Source organism: Pseudorca crassidens, chromosome 3 (assembly GCF_039906515.1).
Source record: "Pseudorca crassidens isolate mPseCra1 chromosome 3, mPseCra1.hap1, whole genome shotgun sequence".
Taxonomy (NCBI): Eukaryota; Metazoa; Chordata; class Mammalia; order Artiodactyla; family Delphinidae; genus Pseudorca; species Pseudorca crassidens.
In genome coordinates, this window is record NC_090298.1 from 27197845 (window position 1) to 27216415 (window position 18571).

General features: G+C 45.7%; 2 long non-coding RNA genes across 2 annotated transcripts in view; both read left to right on the forward strand.

Moving 5' to 3' along the window:
* The window catches only part of LOC137221185 (uncharacterized), a 386417-nt gene that overhangs the window by 186044 nt on the left and 181802 nt on the right, over nucleotides 1-18571 (forward strand). The window lies entirely within an intron of this gene.
* Nucleotides 1588-14380, forward strand: LOC137220647 (uncharacterized). Its single transcript, XR_010941727.1, has 5 exons — nucleotides 1588-1751; nucleotides 3587-3628; nucleotides 6632-6870; nucleotides 12153-12254; nucleotides 13819-14380. It is a non-coding gene; the product is annotated as an uncharacterized lncRNA (long non-coding RNA).

Consider the following 18571-nt stretch of genomic DNA (forward strand, 5'->3'; position numbering starts at 1 on the left):
TTACATTCCCTGCCCCTAGCATGGTGCCTTTCCTGTAACAGTTGTTCAACAAATTCTTGTTAAATGAATGCCGAAGGATAATTTTCTAAGAGTTAAAAATCTGACTCTCATTAAACATATAGTGAGCTCGTGTCAAATATTTATTTAACTCACTCAGTGAAGGAAGCAGCAAAATAACAAAACTGGTCCAAGGAATACTCTAAGAACAGAGGTTTTTATAGAGTCAGGAGGTGTGCTGAGATAAGTTAGCTTGGTTAGAGGTAAATCTGGTTAATATCCTACGGGGCAATAAACTGTCATCTTTGGGGTTGTCTTTTCTACTGAATAGGAATCATTTGGATCTCTAACAGAAGAAAACCTATAAATTAACAGGTAACTTCACCGAATCTGGACCTTAATAATAATAATTAACAAGTCAAACAAAAATACATTCTTTTTTTTTTCTTTTACACTATTTTTTTTTTTTTTTTTTGGCCTCGTGGCAGGCAGGATGTTAATTCCCTGACCAGGGATAGAACCTGTGTCCCTGCAGAGGAAGCGCCGAGTCTTAACCATTGGATCTCCAGGAAAGTCCCAAAGGTACATTCTTTAGAGAAATACTGCTTAGGTAGGTCAGTTAGGCAACACTCCAGCATGACATTGAAAAGATATGCAATTATCTTTTTTCCTTTATTCTAAGTTTTGGACAATGTAAAAAAACGCCCACCAAATGAATGAACAAATGTTGCAATTGAAAGGGGGAGGGCTCAGTCAGTTGGAGAGCAAGGAACTAAACATCTGTTTCATCATATCCTCCCGCAAGCCATCATCATTTGATCTAGCATCCATTTTAAGAGTCAGCCAGTGTTTCACATTCTCTGTGAAGTCTGCCTAAAGTTTTCTCTCATCCCCTGTCAGGCAAACTAAGGTACTCAATCCTTGCTATTAAGACGGTGGTTGTTATCGAGGCCCTAGATTTTTTTCCTATGACGCATTTAGCCCTGGTTTATGGCAAGACACCCTGCTCCCGTTGTAATCCTGGTTTCCCAGCTCGTACTTTTGTTTTGTGGATATACATGAGACGCTCTCTGGGGAGTCCCAGAAATAATTGAGGTGGGGTAGAGAGGAGACTTTGAAGGTGGGAGTCCCATCCCTGCCATCAACAGGTGAGGGCTGGGCAGGGGTCAGGACAATGTAAGCAGAAATGTAAAGATAACCTCGTTCATATCCCACCCAATGAAACCAGCTGCACACTGGTTAGACAAGTATCAGAGCTGTTTCCTCACAACTCTCTCGGTCCCATGAGATGCTACTCTGTGAAACAGGTCCAGAGCCTAGCCTCACACGTGTATCTTTCTCTGGTTTTAGAATTGACTTTATTGGGGGGGAGGTGGTCTAACAATTTTAGGGACCAAAGTCCTGAGCATTGAACCAGGGACTATCAACTCCAAGGCAAATAATGACTCAACGTAAGCTGAAAACAGTCCCCTTAGTAGCTCAGAAGGGACCTTTTGGCAAGTGGCATCTTGCCAGGAAATTGACTCAAAACAAATCTCTAGCGGCCCAGAGGTGCTGGAGGAGAGTTTCAGAAACAGTCAGCATGGAGACGACTGTGCAACAGCTTATAGGAACTGCCTCACTCACGCTTTGATGTTCATCCTCTGCAGAGCTCTGCTCATCTCTGTGGCTTCACAACAGCGCACAGGAAGCAAAGCCAGTTACATCAGGAGGAGACCTTGGAGACCTGCTATTGCATCTCTTTCATTGTACAGGTAAGGAAACCAAGGCACAGAGAGAGTAAAGGATTTGCCCAAAGCTACACAGCAGAGAACTGTGAACAGAACCTGGATCTTTTGTTTCATAGTTAAAGTATTTCCAATCCATGGTATCTTATATATTATTTAGGTAGAAGGTGTGGCGACCACATGCATTTGCTTTCTTGCTCATATATCTCTATTCCTGGTGCAGAGCTCAAGCATCGAGCAACAAACAGTGGGAAGAGATAGACGTGGCCCCCGTGTATGGGAACAGCATGTGACAGTGTGTCAGCACAGACATAATTTAAAGCAGTGCCATGGCAACCAGCATTCACTCTGGCCCCAGACAGCACTGTGTGCTCTGGAGTGTAATTGAAAATGGCTTCTCACGTGCTGAGAGGAGCGCGTGCTCAAGGTTCTGTTTCTCCTGCAGTGAGTGACTCTAAAATAGACCAAGTGCTGAGTTCAGAAACAGGACCCGTCCAGCTTCTTTACCAAGGGTTGGGGGGTTTCTCACAGAAGAAATAAACTCAGCAGCCTTGGGAATCCCTAGGAATCACTGTGTCTGGCAGTATGGTTTTGTTTCCTTTTAGAGACAATTTCAAAGTGTGTTCCTGGAACAACAATGTTCCAAAGACATGCCCTAGATGATGAGGGACAGGTAAGGGGGAGGGACACCACCGCTGGTATCTTCCTTACACACTGAAGGTTCTGCTGCTACCCCCTCCCCCCCCCAAAAAAATCATGAACCAGAGCAGCAGACCAGGAGAGGTCTGGACTGAGTTAAACTTCACCAGTACAATTGATTATATAGGCCATAGTACTGAGATGCTGACACCTCCTTCTTGATTTTAACTTGAATGCTCATGTAGTCTGTCAGTGGAACTCCTGAAACAGGTCATTTGGCATCCCCCAATATATGATCTCCCTTCTTTTTCTGAGTTTCTAATTGGGCACATTGGAATAAAGACTTCCAGCTTCGCTGACACGTAAGCATGGCCCTGTGACCAGTTCTGACTATTGCTCTGTGAGTGGAGGTGTAGCTTTCCAGGTCCCTCATCCTGGGACCCGCCCCTCTTCTCTTTGGCTGGTTTTCCATTGCAGTGGTGACAAGGCACGTGGGCCATGAGGATGAGGGCAACCCCACAAGAATGGCGGAGCAATCAGACATACTCTAATGATAATTCAAAAAGCTACTTATTTGATCACTACTAAAAAAAAAAATTAAGTGGGAGGTACCCAATGTGCTAGGTAGGTGAAGCTTGGTTCTGGGCAAAGCTCTTGAACCTGAACTGCCCTGCCAGCCCTCTCTCTATATAGGTACTTAAATTCATTCTGTGTTAGCAGCAGAACCAATATCCTATAACGCCCTTACCCAAACTGCCAATGCTCGTGCTAAAAGTATTATTTAGGATGCTTTGGGCTATAAGTATCGCTAACATCCAGTCGTGCTGAAAAGTAGCTTAAGAACATAGGAATTTAAAAAATGATGTCGGGGCTTCCCTGGTGGCGCAGTGGTTGAGAGTCCGTCTGCCGATGCAGGGGACACGGGTTCGTGCCCCGGTCTGGGAAGATCCCACATGCCGCGGAGCGGCTGGGCCCGTGAGCCATGGCCGCTGAGCCTGCGCGTCCGGAGCCTGTGCTCCGCAACGGGAGAGGCCACAGCAGTGAGAGGCCCGCGTACCGCAAAAAAAAAAAAAAAAAAAAAAAAATGATGTCATTTCACAAGAAATCCTGAGGTAGGGAGTTCCCAGGGTTGGTTCACTGTTAGGTTGCTGTTGACAAACTGCTGCTATGACAAATTATCACACACTAGGTGGCTTAAAGCAACCAAATTTATTCTCTTACAGCTCTGGAGGCCAGACGTCTGAAATCAGTTTCACTGGATTAAGGTCAGTTGGCAGGGCTGGTTTTTTTCTGGAGGCTTTAGGGGAGAATCTGTTTCCTTATCTTCCTTAGCTTCTGGAGGCTTTCTGCTTTCCTCAGCTCATGGCCCCTTCCTTGAATCACTCCACCTCTTGCTTTCTATTTCTGTACTCAAATCTCCCTCTGCATTCCTCTTCTATGGACCCTTGTGATTACCTTTAGGACCCGCCCAGATAATTCAGGATAACCTCTTCATCTCAAGATCCGTAACTTAATCACACCTGCAAAGTCCTTTTCCTTATGTAAGGTAAGATTTACAAGTTCTAGGGATCAGATCATGGATATCTTTAAGGTATCCTACTTGAACACTCAGTCTGCCACAGTTGTTAAGCACCCAGGCTCTTCTCATTTTCCGGCTCTGCCATTCTCAGTGTTTTGGTGCTATCTCCCTTCGTGGTTTTAAAATCACTTTGGGTTCCAAGCATCACATCCTCACCAGGCCTTGTCTCCAGCAGCAAGGCATTCCCATCCTGCCTCTTCCATTATTAAGGAGGACCTGCTTTCTCAGAGCTTCTCAGCAGAAGCCACAGCAGGTCCCAAGACTAGGTCACCTGCCTGTGATCTAGCTGCAAATGAGCCTGACAATTTGCTGGCCTGGCATGTTTAACATCTACAGCAGGACATGGGTGCTGCTTCCAAGAGGGAGAATAACAGCTGGAGAGGCAACTACTCACTCCTGAAAGTCCTGCACGAGTTTCCACAAGCATGAGCATCACCAAAGAGCCCTTGTCTCTGGACAGCCATGAAAAGCACATGTGCCCAGAAGATAATCACGTTTACTGTATTTACAAAAGAATATTCTATTTAACCATCAACGATGAATGGAAGAAAAGATGTTTAATATTGGTGTGTGTGTGTGTGTGTGTGTGTGTGTGTGTGTGTGCATATATGCAAAGCACAAACATAATGTCTAACAATTTTGGTCACTAAACACAAGGATAAAGTGTGACAATCAAGTTGTCCTTTTATTGATTCAACCAGCATTTGAATCACCTTCTCTGTGCCAGACTTCTCCTCAAGGGCTGAAGTTACAAATATGAATAAGAAAAGATCCCTGGTGTCAAGGAGGTCCTGGATCATTGTGAGAGAGACAGACGATCTAAGTGAAGGAAGAGCACAGCTCTGATGGAGACAGAAGACGCTGGGGTGATGCACAATGATGATTTGTGGAACCCAAGTGTTGTCAAACTTCAAGAAGTATGGAAGCAGGAAATGAAGTATCAGGAACCAGGACTGGAGGGTCATTTCTCACTTTCCCATTTCATGGTTTCTTCCCTCCATGCCTTCTTTCCCTTTCTCTTTCTCTGTCCAGCCGCCTTACAACTAATGGGCCCCCCTACAGTGGGCTGTCCCACTATAGTGTGGTGAGGTCATACTATACTACAGATGCTACAGCCAAAGCAGGAGGCTTGAAAGGCACCCACAGGTACCTCTCAGAGATGATGAAAGGGGAAGAGGAAGTGGAGGACAGGCAGAGGCAGGGGTTGTAAGCTGAGCCACTTAAGTTAGCTGTCTGTACCCACTTTCAGGCAGCTCACTTCACTTCTTTGAGCCTGGAAAAGAGTGAAAAAAGACCTTGCTGGGTTTGGAGGAGGAGGGAGCCGCCCACTGCTCTCTCTAGGGGGCACCAACAGAGGCTGCCATGTGGAGGCTCAGGGCCAGTGTAGAGATGGGGGCTGGCACAAAGCCAGAGCCTGTGGTTTTTTTTTTTGGATCCAGTAGGAAAAGTTCCTGCCCAGAAATAACAGAGACTGGAGAGTGTGTGTGGGATTTTCTCTTACCCTCAGCACGTCTCTACCTCCACCCTGGCCTCACTTCAGGAAGGAGGAGGTTGCAGTACTGTTGCTGCTAGCAGGCCACTGTTATTTCTGGAGCTTGTGTACAAGTTTCACTTCCAGGACCAATTACAAGGCAAATGCTTTTAGTAGGAATTAGTCTTTTGTGGGTAGACATTTCAGGTTGCAAAGGCCCTGAATCTTTAGGAAAGCTGGCCTTTGTCATTGGAGAAGGTGAGAGGGGTAGAAATGGGGACACCATCTTAGCTGTGATTAGCTGGCATTTCTCCCAAAAGCTAACATGTATTTCACCTCAACTTCATTAAAAATGATGTTGGTAAGAATACTTGGGTAGAGTAGATGAGAAAACTTATTTTGTTTTAACATGGCAACATTGCCCCCTTTCTCGGCTGTCAGGAGCATCTCAGGCCCGCCTTACCTGGGAGGGAATTCACAGGGTCTCCTTTCCCCTCCAGGGAGGGAAGGTGAAGCCCTGTGTTTTTAAAAACTGGCTTCTCCCTGCCCTGCGGGGGGAAGCGCTGTTTCTTGCTGTTGTTTAGGATCTTTATTTGAAAGGGTTATGGAGGTCGTTCCTGCTGGGGTGTTAAAGGCAATTTTGAGGAGAATGAAAGAAGGAAAGAAAGGAAGGAAGGAAGAAGGGAAGAAAGGGAGAGAGAGAGGGAGGAAGGAAAGAAGGAAATAGAAAGAAAGAATGTCTCTATGTGTATAACTGAGTCACTTTGTTGTACAGCAGAGATTGGCCCAACATCGTAAATCAACTATACTTCAATTTAAAAAAATTTTTAAAAAGAAGGAAAGAAAAGAAGAGAGAAAGAAAAAAGAAAATAAGATGTTCAGGGGGCAGAGCTGGGGATTCGGAGGAGAAAATCTGGAGGTAGTGGTGAGAGGAGTGGCTGCTAAGAGGTGTCACGTGAGGGGCCCCCAGAAAAGGGCCATTTGGAGGCTGTTCTTGAGTTCAAGTCTTGCCAGCCTTCCATGTAGCTCATACAGTTTTCACCACACATTCTGGCTTCCTTTATTTTCTATAACAACTTAATTCTAAGTGCCTAATCCTCTGGGGCTTCACACTTAATACCCCTCCGCTTCTACTGGCGCCCGCCATTGTTTTGATTATTTATTTAAATCTGCATCTGCAGGACTTTTTTTGTTTTGTTTTGTTTTTGTGGTTGGCAGGCCTCTCACCGTTATGACCTCTCCCGTTGCGGAGCACAGGCTCCGGACGCACAGGCTCAGCGGCCATGGCTCACGGGCCCAGCTGCTCCGCGGCATGTGGGATCTTCCCGGACCGGGGCACGAACCCGTGTCCCCTGCATCGGCAGGCGGACTCTCAACCACTGCGCCACCAGGGAAGCCCCTGCAGGACTTTTGATGGTGGCAGCGAAGGCCTGTGTGATCTTCAAGGCCTCTGTCCGGTAGGTGTCTGCCCGGACTGTCCCTCCAACATGCGGGTTCATGCAGGTTGCCCCTGGGATGCTCGTCGTTTCTGTCCACTTGGTTCCTTCAAGTCCCAGGGCCTTTTCTATGCTATTCTGTGAAGGAATAGGAATCCCCCAACACAGGAGCTTCCTCTCTGCAGCAATCAGGACACAGAGCCTCAGTCTCTGGGCCTCAGGGACATCTGTCCAGTGACAACTGCTTGTCCCTCCTTTCCCCCAGCATGAAGCAAATTCTTTCTGGTGTGGAGCGTCCCCTTCTCCCCCAAACCCACTTCCAAACATTCAGTATCACCATGGGCTTTAGGCTTTCAGAAGCCACTGTCAGGAAGAAGTCTGTCTGTCTCTCATTCTCTATAGCTTTCCATCCTCTCATATCCCTGCCAGATGGCCATGGGCATGAAATAAATTATCTGCTGGAAATGGGGAAGGGGCAAAAGAGAAAAATATGTGGAAAAATTAGTTAAGGCTTCAAAGTATTATTCTGCACACATGGAGGTGGGAACCTCATGTCCTCATCCCAGGACTAAACCAGTTGGAACCCCTGGAGTCAGAATCACCTATTCCCGAGTTGTACTTTTTCTCAAGCTGGTTCTGAGCACCATTTAATGTGTTCAGATCACGCGGGGGTCTTGTTCAGTGGGGTGATGGGACCTGAGATTCTGCATTTTTAACAAATACTGCTGGTGGTCGGAGGACCACACTTTGAGTGGCAAAGTGCTAGCGTGGAGAGCTCGTGTGTGAGTCTGCGTGGCTCCTCTGTGACACGCCTCAAGTCCCCGGCGGCGGTGGTTTGCTTGCGCTGGGATTGGACATTGCTACACCCTCACGGATACTGTGCTCTGTGGACTGGGCTTTACCGACTGGTCATCTAGACCCACGCTGCCTCCTTGCTTCACCCTCCCCCCCCCTCACCCACGCCCTACTCCCACCCTCACTGCTACCCCTGCGCTGCCTTTAGGGCCAACTCTACTGCTACACCCTGGTCTTCCTCACTCTGTGGGCCTCCTCTGACTGTAGATAAGTAACTGAACAGCTCCAGAGAATCTTAAATGTGCTAACACGATAAAGTCCTTCTTCTTTCTGGGAGAAAAGGGGAAGCGAAACTTGAGCACGCAAGTAAAGGTGAGTCAGGAGTTCTTTTTTTCTCTCTAGGTCCACTGTCAGTGGAAAAAAAATTACAACTTTCTACGCTAGCCTTGGCTTTGAGAGAAGAACTGAGCCTGTAGGGACTCCTGCCCCATTCTGATAGGTGGAGGGAAAAGAGAACTGACCCCATACGTGCTCGCATGGCCTGTGTTTGTCCCTCAAGTCCTTGGGGAGCAGTGGGGAGAGTTATAGAATATAAGTGGTGAGATTCTTTTCTGCAGCCATGGGGAACTTGTGGTGTTCAAAGTAGCATGGCTTTAATCTCTGTTACTTAATAATAAGAAAGCAAGTCTAAAGTAGAGGGATAGGAAAAGACTGACTTGTGGGGCTCTCCAGACATGGAGAATCATCAGTTGCATTGAAAGATCTAATGGTTGGAGTGAAGCCAGCAGTGGCCAGTGGACTGTAATGCCAGTGGATCCAGAAAGAGACCCCTGACATATGGTTGCTGAACTGTGGTCCTGGACCAGAGTGAGAACCCCTAAGGCCTGAGGGGCGGGGTAACCATTAAAGTCACCAGCCCTGTGGCCAGACAAACAAAGAGAGCATTTCTCAGAGTCGAGGCACCCAGACTAGGGTCTTCAGAAATCTCCATCAATATCACCAGGGGAAATTTGATAACAGTGACCTTAGTGCCTACCTTAGAGAGGCTGATTCAGCAGGGCCCAGTAAAGAATATTTTTAAAAATACTGTTTGGGCAATTTTTGACACGCAGTCAGTCAATGCCTTAGCACACGATTTGCCAAATTCTTAGCAGAAAAATTCATTTACTAGATAAGTACTTATTGAATAACTACCGTAAGCCATGTATTGTTCTAAGTCCTGGGCAAGCTGTGAACAAGACAGATTCCTGGAGCTTCGAAATATGAAACAAATAAAAATGAGGAGTGGATTTTTCAGGAATTTGAAATATTCATTGTTTGGCAGAAAATGCTGGTTTTTTGCTGAGCCTCTGGAGCACCGCCAGATTCTGTGACACATCGTCTGAGTAACATTGCCACGGAGGCCCAGGAAGCGGGTTGGAGCAATAAAACTAGCCCAGGTGTCAGTTTCTTGGCCGATTAGGTGGGACACTCTATGGTCTTATTCTGTGCACATAAAGCGTGGGATACAGCACACAGCCTCCAGAGGGCCCTCGTGGCGTTTTTGTTCTCTTTCCCTTCTCTTTGCTTGGGGGCAGGTTAGCTGATCTACAGGGAAACTAGGAGGAGGAAACAAGAGCATAACACCTGGAAGTGTGTTGCAAGAGAGATCTGCAGATCAAGTGGGATGATGAGGGGCACAAAAGGCAGAGGCCAAGAAAGGGCCCAAGTGCTGCCATAGCAAGGAGCACCCACAGAGCCAAAGGGCGCAGCTGCTGTGGGAAACGGTCTGGGAGCTCCTCAGAAAAGTGAAACATAGTGTCACCAAATGACGCATCAAATCCATCCCTAGTTATATATCCAAGAGAAAGGAAGACACACATCCACACAAAAACCCGTACACCAAAGTTCACAGCAGCAGTATTCACAATAGCCCCAAAGTAGAAACAACCTAAATGTCTATCAAGTGATGAATAGATGAGAAATATAACATATCATAGAGTGGAATATTATTCAGCCATAAAAGGAATGAAATACTCATATATGCAAGAGCATGGATGAACCTTGAAAACATTACAGGAAGTGAAAGAAGCTGGTCACTAAAGACCAAATGTTGTATGATTCCATTTATATGAAACGTTCAGAATAAGAAAATCGAAAGAAACAAAAAGTAGATGAGTGGAGTCCAGGGACTGGGGGAAGGAAGGGATGTGGAATGACTGGTATTGGGCATGGGGTTTCTTTTGGGGTGATGAAAATATTCTGAAATTAGTAGTGGTAATGGCTGCACTATCTTGTGCATATACTCAACCCCCCTGAACTATACACTTTAAAAGGGTGAATTTTATGGTGTGTAAATTATATCTCAATTAAAAAAAAAGAGAAGAGCAGCTAGAGAGAATAAAGACAACCCATGTTCTGTGGCTAAGAACTAAGAAGATGCTCAGAGCCTTTTGCACCGCTGGTAGAACCCACAAGAGGCTGCAGGAAGGGACCCAGGGCTCAGATGACAAAACTGGTGATTGCCTTTCTTTGCTGGGGCTTGAAGAACTTATCAGTCTCTCAGAAAAGAGGGATCAGTGATTCACAAAACTATGCCTGTTATAATAATCATTTTTTTCTGGGCCTACATTGCTTACATATGTTTATATTCCAGTCTTTGGAATGGTTTGTTAATTTTCAAGTACTCAATTTTTCAAAGACCCAGTTCTAGAAGCCCATTCAGGTTGTTAGAGGAGTTGAATGCTGGGTCTGGTGCAGTACAGGTTGGTGGTCTTGGGGACTAGACATAACCTTCAATGCTAGCCCACCAGACACCAGGATACAGGTCTTGATGGTAGAGAGCGCTCCTAGCACAAGTCTCATAGGCTCCTGTTGGGTGGATGAGGAAAGTATCTTCAGGAGAAGCAACTTAAAATTTACGTGCTGTATGAAAATGCGTTAGGAGGACAGAAGGTGTTTTTAAGCATGAAACGTTTGGCTCATTGATGGGAATAAAGGCCTGCCAGTGTGTCGTAATTCCACTTTCTGGCTCCTGATTGCCTTGGGGTTTTCTCCCGTGGTTGGTTCTGACAATGTGCCATTTTACTGAATGTGTCACTGTCACTTCCAAGCTGCCACATATGCTCTGCTACACATCTGGGATTATGGCACAGGTTTGCAAAACTGATAAAACAAAAAAATCTTCTGAAGTTTACCTTTAGTGTTTTGCAAGGAGGTTGCTCACCACCTGCTTGTTTATACTCTCTAGTGATTGTTTTGCACATTATCCATGAGTAGCATGCAATTACATCATTATAATGACAAGTAGTAAACTGAATACCCAGCAGGGTGTTTGTGGGGGAAGATATGTACTCTCTCTCTAGTCCTAGTGCCCTGAGGAGACTCCACAGTTAGACAAGCCAGTGGCTTCAGGAAGATAAGCGTCCTGTGGTCAATTGCTAAAGCCTGGGGATTCTAGAAACCCTCACCAGGCCATTAGGCAGCAAATCTCAAAGGCTGATGGGACTGCCAGACTGCGGTTTGCCAAGAGGACCCAACTGAATGTCTTGCTACCCGTATTTCTGACCCAAATTATTCAAGATAAACCTCCTTTCTGGAATTGACACTGAATTAAAATGATCCCAATGATATGGATATAATTAGAATCTGATTTGTTCATTCATTTTTTAAAAACAGCTTTATTAAGATATAATTCATATACCATAAAAGTCACCCTTTTAAAGAGTACAGTTCAGTAGTTTTTAGTAGTTGTCGTTTTTAGTTTTAGTAGCTTTCCTAACCCCTGGAAACCACGAATCTACTTTTTGTCTCTATGCATTTGCCTCTTCTGGACATTTTAGAAACAGAATCATACAGTAAGTATCTTTTTGTTACTGGCTTCTTTCACTTGGTCTAATGTTTTAAGGATCATTCATGCTGAAGCATGTATCAATACATTTATTCATTAAACCTTTTAAAAAATTGTGGTAAAATACATTTAACATAAAATTTACTATCTTAACCATTTTTTAAAAATGATTGCATGTTTTTTTAGATTTATTTATTATTTATATATTTTATTTATTTTTTGGCGTGTCAGGTTTCGTTGAGACGTGCAGGATCTTTGTTGAGGCATGTGGGATCATTCGTTGCAGTGTGCGGGCTCTTTGTTGTGGTGCACGGGCTTCTCTCTGGTTGTGGCGCGCGGGGTCCAGTGCGCGTGGGCTCTGTAGTTTGCGGCACGTGGGCTCTCTAGTTGAGGCACGCGGGCTCAGTAGTTGTGGCACACGGGCTAAGTTGCCCCACACCATGTGGGATCTTAGTTGCCTGACCAGGGATTGAACCTGTGTCCCCTGCATTGGAAGGCGGATTCTTTACCACTGGACCTCCAGGGAAACCCCCTACCTTAACCATTTTTAAGTGTGTTGTTCAGTACTATTAAGTACATTCACATTGTTGTGCAACCAACCTCCAGAGCCCTTTTCATCTTGCAAAATTGAAAATCTACAGCCATTAAAAAGCAGCTCTTCATTCTTCCCTCCTCCCAGGTCCTGGCAACCACCAGAAGAAACCGACTACCAGAAACCATTCTGCTTTCTGTCTCTATGAAAATGACTACTCTAGGTACCTTATATGAGTGGAATCATCCAGTATGTATCTTTTTGTGACTAGCTTATTTCACTTAGCATAGCGTCCTCCAGGTTCATCCACGTTGTAGCATGTGTCAGAATTTCATTCCTTTTTAGGGCTGGATAATATTCCATTGTATGCACATACCACATTTTGTTTATACATTCATCCACGTTGATGGACACTCGGGTTGCTTCCATCTTTTGGCTATTGTGAATAATGTTGCTATGAATATGGGTGTACAAATATCTGTTTGAGCCCCTGCTTTCAATTAATTTGAGTATATACTCAGAAATGGAATTGCTGAATCAGATTTTTAATTTTTTGAGGAATCACCATACTGTTTTCTATACTGGCTGCACCATTTTACTCTTCTGCCCATATGCACAAGGGTTCCAGTTTCTCTTATATGTCTCCAGCACTTACTATTTTTTTGGTAGTAACCATCCTAACGGGTGTCAGGTGGCATTCATTCACTCTTAATGAACATCTGACATATCAGGCAAGGTGGGTGGGAAGGGGGCTGTCAGTAAAGAAAACATGTGAACAAGATAGTAAACATAGTCCTTGCTTCAATCTTAGAATCCATTTAGGGAAGTAAGATCATAATTTTAACTTCAACAATTTTAAATGAATTACTATGTGCCAGACACTGTGCTAAGTTCTTAATGTGTTTTCTCTCATTTAGTCCTTTCAACAGCCCTGTGAGGTAGATACGATTGCTGCCGTCTAAGAGGGCAGGAAACTGGGACACCGCAGTGATTTGACAAATGTTTCCAGGCCAGAGTTCAAAGCCTAGGTGAGCTACCTCTCACTCTGGAGCCTCTTTGTTAACCAGAGGATGAGGTTAGCCTGATCTTGCAGGGCTGGAGGGACTGGCCTGGCCTTCAGAGGTAAAGGACAGACAGTGCCAGGGCCCACATTCGACACATTAATTGTCTGCTGTAATACACTTTCATCCCACTATCTAGAACTAGAGCAGAATTTATTTGTAAGTAGGTAGGGATGGAGAATTCACCTAGATGCCCTCCATTCTCTCCATTGCTATTTTTGCAGAGGAGGGAAAAGGACCCCAGGTCTCTAGCTTGTGTCTTAACCAATGTCATATAGATACACACAGGAGAGGTGGGGAACCAGGACCTAAACGTTGGCCTATTGACAAGGCTCATTCTTGCTTAATCTAGGATTGTATTGTTGATTCATGCTTCTACTGATATATATGTATTTACCCTGTGAGCCCTTTCCTTCCTTCTTTGGTCAGCTATCACAGAGGTACCCAGAGGTGAATCATGATGGAACCCATTTCCCTTTCTCAGGATTAGACTAGGGATGGGAGTGTGACCCAATTCCAGCTGAGAAGATAAAGGGGAAGTCTGTTGATAATTAATAATAAATAATATAATAAATAATAATAAAATATAATATAAATATATATATTAATAAATAAATTAATATATAATTAAATAAATATATATAATAAAATATAATAAATAATAATAATAAAAAATTTTTCCTTTAAGAAAAATATTGGAGCCTGTCTTGCAAAACTCTTTTTTTTCCTCATGCCTCTACTTTCCTTCTCAGAGCACTAGCGTGAAGATGTAGAGATTGGAGTTGTAGCAGCCACTGCATGACAATGAGGTGACAAACCTAAGGACAAGAAGCCTAAAGGATGTTAGAAAGAGGATGTGTCTTGATGACAGCAGAGATCACTGAGCCCCAAAACCAGCTCCAGGACTGCGGACTTCCAGACTTCTTGTTACTGCAGATAAACCAAGGTCTACAAGGCTTAAGCCACCGTTGCTCAGGAATTCTGTTACTTGCAGCCAAATATATCCTAACTGAATTATTCCCCAGCTGGGTTTTAAGTTCCTTGAAGAAGGGATACTGTTTTAAATTTCTTTGTATCTGTCATAATACTATGGAAGGTTTTCATCCATAGGGTAGGCACAAATGTATTGAATTAATACATGAATAGACAGAAGAATAAATAATAGCTATCGAAAATGCTCCCTCCTAAAATATGGGTCAGGTTGGGCATGGATTGGGTGGGGCATCCTGTAGTCAGAGGCCACGTGCCAACGCGCTAATGGAATCAAAGAATCTTAGAGCTACAGATCACTGGGCCTACCCCTATCATTTTACAAACAAGGAGACTGAGGCCTAAAGATGTAAAATGCTTAACTGACATTTGTCAGTGACAAATATGGGGCTAGGTTGCCCTGCTCCCAGAATAGCGGTCTTTCTGTTCCACTGTATTTCTTATCTTGGCTGGTGAGCCCAACCCAGACCCCTTCACCCCAGAATAACTCCAGGCTCCTCACAGTAGCACTGCAGTAATTTTTGGCCTAGAATCACTTGAAGGCTGTAGCTGACCCTCCTGACTTTGAACAAGTGAAAAGGCTAGCAAGCCCACATGCAGGAGGGGTTTATGCAGGCTTTGTGAGCACTTGGGAAGGAAATGGGGGGCTCCAGTAGGACTTAAGTTGTAGAGCCGGCTTGAACAAAATGGCAGTGGAGGGACTTCCCTGGTGGCACAGTGGTTAAGAATCCTCCTGCCAATGCAGGGGACACGGGTTCAAGCCCTGGTCTGGGAAGATCCCACATGCCGTGCAGCAACTAAGCCCATGCGCCACAACTACTGAGCCTGTGCTCTAGAGCCTGCGAGCCACAAATACTGAGCCCACGTGTTGCAACTACAGAAGCCCGCACGCCTAGAGCCTGTGCTCTGCAACAAGAGAAGCCACCATAATGAGAAGCTCGCACACCACAACAAAGAATAGACCTGCTTGGGGCAACTAGAGAAAACCCGTGTGCAGCAACAAAAATCCAACGCAGTCCAAAATAAATAAATAAATAAATTTATAAAAAGAAATTAAAAAGATGGCAATGGAGAAGGCATGTGGAAGGCAGAATCTCCCATTTACCCATGGGTTCCCCAAACCCAGACCATTACAGAGAGGCTCCCTAGAGGCAGTTGCCTGTACCTCAGCTCCAATTCAAGTCCTATTGAATCTAGTCCCATTCCACTAGGTAGGATTGTAGGACTGCCGTGATGGTCAGTTTTATGTGTCAACCTGACTAGGCCATGTCTAGGTCAAACACCAGTCTAGATGTTGCTGTAAAGGCTTTTTTAAAATGAATGAATGAATTTATTTATTTTTGGCTGCATTGGGTCTTCGTTGTTAGGTCTTCATTGCTGCACACAGGCTTTCTCTAGTTGTGGCGAGTGGGGTCTACTCTTCGTTGTGGTGTGCAGGCTTCTCATCGCGGTGGCTTCTCTTGTTGCAGAGCTCAGGCTCTAGGCACACAGGCTTCAGTAGTTGTGGCACTCAGGCTCAGTAGTTGTGGCTCGTGGGCTCTAGAGTGCAGGCTCAGTAGTTGTGGCCCATGGGCTTAGTTGCTCCGTGGCATGTGGGATCTTCCCAGACCAGGGCTCGAACCTGTGTCCCCTGCATTGGCAGGCGGATTCTCAACCACTGCGCCACCAGAGAAGTCCCAAGGCTTTTTTTTTTTTTTTTTGTGGGGGGTACGCGGGCCTCTCTCTGTTGTGGCCTCTCCCACTGCGGAGCACAGGCTCCGGACGCGCAGGCTCAGCGGCCATGGCTCATGGGCCCAGCCGCTCCGCGGCATGTGGGATCTTCCCGGACCCGGGGCACAGACCCGTATCCGCTGCATCGGCAGGCGGACTCTCAACCACTGCGCCACCAGGGAAGTCCCAAGGCTTTTTAAAGATGTGATTAACATTTAAATCAGTAGACTTTGAGTACAGCAGATTACCCTTCATAATGTGGGTGGGCCTCACCCAATCAATTGAAGGCCTTAAGGGCAAAGACAGAAATTCCCCAAGGAAGAGGGGATTCTGCCTGCAATCTGCCTTTGTACTCAAGACTGCAGCATCGGCTCTTCCCTGGGTCTCCAGCCTGCCTTGCAGTTTTCAGACTTGCCAGCCCCCAGAATTGCATGCGCCAACTCCTTAAAATAAATCAATCTCTCTCTGTCTCTCTCTCACTACTCTTTCCCTCCCACTCCCCCCCGCCACACACACTATTGATTCTGTTTCCTTTGGAGAACCCTGACTAACACAACTACCCTAAAGTCCAAGGATATATGGCTTTTGTGCTCCCTATAACACGGTGTTAGGGAGGATATTTACAGCTGGTGGGAGTGGCTTAGCTCTCAGGCCTGGTCTCACTGGTGACAAGCCTGCAGGAAAAACAAACAGGAGGCATGGAAAGAAATACAATGCACATTGACAGCTCAATTTAAACAGTACCAGGAATGTTTACAGCAGCCTGCAGCAGCCTGCTTTGAAAGAACCTTTTTTTAAAAGTCTTTTTCCCCATTATAGCTTTCTGTCTATTCATCCTTCTGATGCTGTTTTTCCCACTCTTGTGGGGAATCCGCCATATAACAGCCCCCCCTCCCAGGCTTATTCATGGGGTAGAGTGTCAAGGCAACAACGGTCCATCTCTGTTCTCTGCTAGAGCTCATCACCAGGCCAGCTGTATAGGAGGCAGCAGGGGAAGTGCTTTAAGGATGCTCAGACGCCTGGCTTAAAACAACTTAAATTGATGTTCCTGAGAGGAGAGCTGCAGAGTGGCCGCTGCAGGCAGAATCAGGGAGGGAGGAGACTGGGCTGGCACAGGGGGCGGGAGGGAGAAGGTGGGCCTGGCAGGCCTGGGCCTCTTTTTGAGCAATGTGATTACGTTGAAAGCCGTGAGACAAGACACAGGGGCTGCAGAGGGGGAAAGTCTGACAGGCAATCTCTCCCCCTGCACATCCTTTCTGGGGATAGAGGCGGTTAAGGAGCCATTATCCCTGTACCATCATGGATGCCAGGTGCACAGAAGTGACACTTTCTGTGTCACTTTCCTGCCTTACTGTGAGCATCTAGTGAAATGACTGTGTCGAAGCACCCGAAGCTATACCAACGCCATCCATTTTACTATTACCTTTGGTACCCCGAGGAAAACTAGCTCCTGTCGCCGGATTGCTATAGCAACATACAAACAATACTATCTATCTATCTAATACTATAAATATAGATATGTACTAATGTATCTATAAAGTTCAGTACTTTAAAAAATTACCACTTAGCTGATGATTTCCATTGAAATTCTCTGATTTATAAATTTTGAAAGATTATTAGTTGTAGCCGTTGACATCATTTTTCAGACAAGAAGTGTAGGATGAGGGAACGTTTGTGGTGCGTTTTTGTGCATGGAGCAGTATGTGGTGTTTGGAGGTCTCTCTGAGGGGCTAGCAGGGCCCCTTACTCTTTCCTCCTCCACTCGGTCAAAGATCCCATATAATATGTAAAATAAACACTTGTAATACTCTTCTGGATATCATTTTAGAATGACTAGAATGATGAGTTACTGTTCAGTGATATGTCATCGTCAAGAATGCTATCTCCTTTCTTCGCATCCAGAATTCACAGGAACGTCCTATAATGGGAAAGTCACTTTGCTTAAGTCAGCTGAAGCCCTGACAACCCCCTAAAACTGGAATTCTCAAGCAGGGACTATTTTGCCCTCCCACTCCTGGCGGGGGGATATTTGGCAATGTTTGGAGACTTTGGTTGTCGTGACTGGGGAGGGAAGCCATCAGCGTCCAGGGAGTAGAGACCCGGGACATTGCTGAACATCCTGCAGTGCACAGGACAGCCTCCACAGCAAAGATTCATCCCGCTCCACATGCAACACTGCCGGGGCTGAGAAAACCTTCCCAAGAACAAATCATCAGTCCTTCATAGTGGCCCCTCTTCCCAGTCCTTGTGGGAAACATGAACTTAAAGTGTAATTACAAACTTCCCTGGCTTCTCTCTTTCTCCTGCATTTTTGGCCTCTCTTCTCCTTTCTCCAGGACAGCCTCCTTAGCAGAAACTGCCAGTTTTTAAAAGGAATATAAACAAATACTCCTATTTAGACTTTGATACCTTTAACCCTTATGTCTTTTTCAACTTGCTTTGTTTTGCCACTGAATCAACAAATGAGCCGTGCACAGGCAGTCCGCGGGATCAAGGTCACGTGGGGGTGTGAGCAGCCAGGCTTCCTACGTGCCTCCCTGGGTAACCTCAAAGAGAAGTGTGCAAGGGTCCTGCAGGCCCCAGTGCAGGGAGGAATCCATCAGGCTGGGGCTTCCTTTTACCTTTTTTTGGGCTGCGTTGGGTCTTCGTTGCTGCACGCGGGCTTTCTCAAGTTGCGGTGAGCGGGGGCTACACTTCGTTGCGTTGTTCAGGCTTCTCATCGCGGTGGTTTCTCTTGTTGCGGAGCATGGGCTCTAGGCACGTGGACTTCAGTAGTTGCAGCACGCGGGCTCAGTAGTTGTGGCT